General features: G+C 35.9%; 1 pseudogene; it reads right to left on the bottom strand.

The window, feature by feature from the left end:
• Positions 3,493-4,133, bottom strand: LOC109835326 (annotated as a pseudogene).

Here is a 5,411-nt window from a genome sequence, read left to right as displayed (position 1 = left end):
GTGGAGTTTTGTAATAACTACAAAATATAATAAATAACTAAGCGGACAACTAAGATGTCCCATCAACCTGCGATTCTTCATGTGCCGGACTCGCTGCCTAAAAAGAGGGGAAAACAATGAGCGTCAAAGCGCTAGCGAGATCATCACTACCTCTCCCCAGGGAAAGTGGGGTAGGAGTAAATAGAAAAATAGAGTCAGTACATACATATATCAAATCATTCATACAACTCTCTTTGAATAAAAAACAAGTAATCAATGATAAATACCCTAATCTCCAACATAAAGCATAATCATCTCATCTCAAACTACGTCCGAGTGACCTGCTCTAATATAAGAGGATATCAACAATTGCTAAAACAAATATATCTGCCGTTCATAATGGGTGTATCAAAATCTCAAAGGAAATACCCTACAACAATTGCTAAAACAAATATATCTGCCGTTCATAATGGGTGTATCAAAATCTCAAAGGAAATACCCTACTCGCGGGCAATCTATCATGGAAGTAAAACTCACAACCGATCAATTATCTATGTGTGTATCATCTTGTGCTATAGCGATACTTTTGTAATGCTCGTTACTCAATCTCTCTGCGGTAATAGGATTATTATTGTCCTATTCCGGATGCATAAAACAATGATACTATTGTAATACTCTTACTCAATTGTTCTGCGGCAAATAGGTTTCATCTCCCTATTTTCGGATACGTATAGAACAACATTTTTCATATGTGTTTATCAACTTAACTCGTGTCGAAAGTGTGTCAATCTAACACAATCTAGTATATATGCACAAATCTCGGTGTGCGTGTCCACATCTGAAGTTCACCATTAATCCAGGTGTTTATCAAGTCTTAATATTGTAATTAATCATCACAAAGTCGAGAGAAACACTCGACAAACCAAAATCTAACTCAACTAAACATGCACAGCCAAAACAACCTGGCGGTCGACCGTGACGGTTAACCGCGATGGGCTCCCGCGGTCGATCGTGGCGGTCAACCGTGAATCCTGATTCCAGTTTTTCATGCTCTTTGTGTATGTCGTGTTCACGTCGTGTTTCCTCGATATAAACATGTCTAAAACTTCATAAAATTTGTATGCAAACATGCCACAGCAGATATTAACATCTGGAAACAACTCAACAATTATAAACATAATTTTATACATTAGATTTGTATTCAAAATCCTAAAACATGCATAAAAGCTCAAAACAATGAATCAAACATCTTTCTTTAGATTAACCACGTTTTAAAATCATCATCAGATCTAAATCACATCTGTAAAAACGTTCTCAACCTTTTTAGTATGAAAAGACCTAATCTTTATACATATAATACAAAAGAGTTGTCTTTTATACAGAATCTATTCGTTTAGGCTCTACAAAATATATTTAAATCTCTTTAAAAATATTTTAAAAACTGTGAGGGGGATTAGTAGAGATGATACACGACTGGGGTTGTATGCAACGTCGAAAGAGATTTCCACTCCAAAAGCCGAAAATCAACAAAAAAAACCCAAGTAGAAAGCCTCCAATCTTCTCCAAGAAATCAAACTAGGGTTTAGGGGGTTTGGTGGCTGTTACGGTTCTTAGGAAAACTGAGAAAAACATGAAAAACTCAAATATATATTAGGGGAAAACGGATATGGGTTTAGAAATCCGAAACCAACTAAACAGAAGAAAAACAAACTGCAGGTTTCGCGGGCGGCCCCCGCAGTCGACCGGACTGTGGTCGACCGCGGCAGTCGACCGAACTGGAATTTTCCATCTCCGCATATGTTTGGCTATTTGTGCATGTTTCGACTCTTTTCTCTCGCATGTATGAACTCGTTCATACTCAAAACACATGGTATTATACTCATATACCATTTAATGATATTTATCATACTAAATATCCACATATCATAATTTATCACATATTAATTATATTATTCATAAATTATCGGGGTTTTACAACTATAGCAAGCCGACTTATACTGTAGCAAGTCGACTTAAAACATGCACGGCAGATTCTGAAACTTTGCGTATCTGATTTTGTAAAATTAATTAAAAATAGTAAATCAACTCCAAAAATCATAACATTTTGAGAGAACTTTCTAAACATGTAGATAATCTTGTTAAAGAAAGAATTTATGTAATATCACTTCCCATTTGTGAGATATTACTGTTTTAAAATAGATATTCTAGATTCTAAAAACTGTTAGAAGCACTCGATTTGTAAAATCAATTTGACATAGTAAATCGACTCCAAAAATGATAAAATTTTGGAAAATGGTTATAAACATGTAATAGTACATGTTAGAAAAATAATTTCTCAAATTTCATTTCTCATTTGTGAAAACTCATCTGTTTTTCAAAAACATGCATGAACATGAACTTATTAAAACTTGATTTTAATGAAATCATTTCAAGCACATATAAACATGAAATAAATATGTGTGTATATATATCTATATCTATTTGTTTCATATTTATGTGGCTAAACTTGAAAGCAATAAAATGAAAACTATGTGTGTGTGTGTGTGTGTGTGTGTGTGTGTGTAATATTGAGCTTTAAGCATAAACACACAAAGTATAAACCTAAAACATTATTACCCAAGATATAGGTCTTCAATAAAGCTCGTCTTGGTTGCGGATGAAGCTTGATCTTGAATCTTTGACTTAGATATATTGGCTTCATTCTGGTATTCTACCAATCTCCTTTTGATATCATCGTGAAGGCACAATCCATCCAACCTCCAACTTCGATGCTTGTCTAGAATACCTAATGAGCAAACATAATTACTAGACAAACGATATTAGGGATTGTTTATAAATTATCAAAACAAGATTAGAGATGGAGGTTCATAAACATGAGACCTAACAATCATTGCCACATATCAAACTCAGTTCTTCATAGAACTGGATAGGTTTATTAATGACGAGCTCATCCTTTGGATTTGCCTATACAAAGATTAAGTCCACAATGATAAATATTATTTGTATTATTGGTTCTATGAATTATGTAAATTTATACATTACCTTGATATATGTAGAATATTCCTCTTGATCTATTAGGATGATTTTGTTTCCTTCATCATATCCAACTCCACTCATCTCCTTTAGCCTTTGAATTCTAACCCACCTTGTTTCTAGGGTCCTCCAATGATTGTAAGCGTTATTCTCTGAAATGTTGATTCCAAATTCTTCATTGATATGCTTTGCTACAGCATTATAAATGGGAGCTTTGAATCCCTTGTCAACTTTGCATCCATCACGTACTTGTTCTATCAAAAATAATATAAATGACTTTGACCATTGAGGTTTCCAACGAACGTTTGGAATCCCTTTAGGAGCAACTTGTTTTACCCTCTTTCGCCGACTTGATTCTCCACTTTGTTCAAATGATTCTATGGTATCATCCATTTTGGACTTGTGAAAAATACAGATTATACAATATTCAACAAATAACATAGTAAAAGACAAATAATATTTTTAAAAGATTACATATCATTACACCCTTCTATTAGCCCACATGTCTTTGGATGTTAGCTCACGCTTTTGCAACCACTCTCTTGCCTCATCTCTTTGCTCTCTCACAGACCGCCCCACTTGAGAAAGGTTTTGATTAACCCATTCTTTTTCAGAAAGAATCAACTCATCTCCACCATTTGTGATAACAAAATTATGTAGAATACAACAACAAAGTACAAGATCCATTTGGGTGTAGAAAGGGAAAAAAGGTCTTGATGCTAGAATTTTGAAACAACCTTTTAAGGAACCAAATGCTCTCTCTATAGAAGTACGCAATGATGAATATCTAAGATTGAATAGTTCCTTATAGTCTGTGGGTGAATGTTCACTATACTCACGAAGATTGTATCAAACTCCATGATATGGTGCGATAAATCCTGCCTTTGTTAAGTAACCAACGTCTACAAGACAATATTTTTCCTAACCGAGTTTGCACATTTTTACTTCACCTTGAGGTGTCTTCAAGCCATTTGGTCTTCAAATAGCATCTTGTAATACTAGTGCATCATGAGCGGAGCCTTCCCAACCAGCACGTACATAAGTAAACTTCAAATCAAAATCAATGGCACCAAGAACATTCTTTGTAGGATATGGTTCCTACCGCGAAAGGTTCCTACCATATTTGAGGGTACCTGAGCTTGCACATGTGTTCCATCTACTGCACCTACACAATCCTAGGGAACACTTCTATTTTTTAGTATCACAATTCATGATTGACTAATAAAATTAAATTGTAAAAACCTAAGTGTACCTTAAAATAGGCCAAAATCTAGAGCTTGTTGACATTCTCAGATGTGTTGTGCTACTTGGTCCCTTGATGTATTCACCATGCAATTCTCCAATAGCATGTAAAGCTTCCTTGAAGTATCTACTAACGATTTAACTGGATCTTATAAAGTTGTGACCGATCACTCGATTACGAGCATTGTGTCCTATAGTATATAAAAACATAGCAACTTAGTTCGCAATGTGTCACACAAATTTATAAAATGTTGATTTGTCAATCTGAGCATGTTTACGTAGTTTACATTTGAATCATCAAGTATTCTATGCAAATAAGTTTCCCTATGAGAGTCTCTAATTACTCTAGGAACCATTTCGTCTAATATTTGCTCATCAGCTCTCATTCATAACATAATAGAGAATGCACATTGTTATGGTGTTCCCATTTTTGTCAAAATACAATTTAAACTAAAGTAGTTGACAAGTCTGCTTCGACACACTACGCTATAGTTTTCTTAAAGACCAGAGATAATCAAGGCCAACAACTTAGCCGACAGGACGAGACGATGCTCCTTAGTGTCGACACGAAAGGCGATGTTAGTCAACATGAAAGGCGGTGCTAGTCGACCTCCTTCTATTGAAAAACTCGACTTGAGTCCACTCGTCCACTTGTAAGACGGTTACAAAGTCGGCTCAAAGGACGTTACTTCTCGGTGAAGCTAAAAACTATTTTAGTCTTGAGCCCCTATTTCTCTAACAACGTGTCAACATCGCATATAATATAGGACATACGCCATCATGGCTCTAGCTCAAATGGACTTCATGACTCATCAGACCATGTGGGTCCTGCTATGCCGCCAATCTTTTCCTATTTAATGTCGAAGCGACCTTCCCTCCACTCTTTGGCCGACACCTATAAAGCAAGTGCCGACGTGGCCGCCAGCCCACACTTCTCCACCACCCTCCTGCTCTCGGTCGAAGTGACTAATCTGCCCTTGCCTCCTTAGTATAAATACAGGTACAATTTTAACATTGAGAGGATTCACAAATCTGATCCTCGAACGCACATACTGTAAAATTACAAGAACACATAGTTCTTCCTTTACCCCACTCAAGTTATCAACTAACTTGATCGTCAGAGGTACAATGGGGGATTCAAACCCCATCCTCTTACG

Source organism: Asparagus officinalis, chromosome 3 (assembly GCF_001876935.1).
Source record: "Asparagus officinalis chromosome 3, Aspof.V1, whole genome shotgun sequence".
Taxonomy (NCBI): Eukaryota; Viridiplantae; Streptophyta; class Magnoliopsida; order Asparagales; family Asparagaceae; genus Asparagus; species Asparagus officinalis.
The sequence above is the reverse complement of the archived record's forward strand: the minus strand, read 5'-3'. Positions and strand labels throughout refer to the sequence as shown.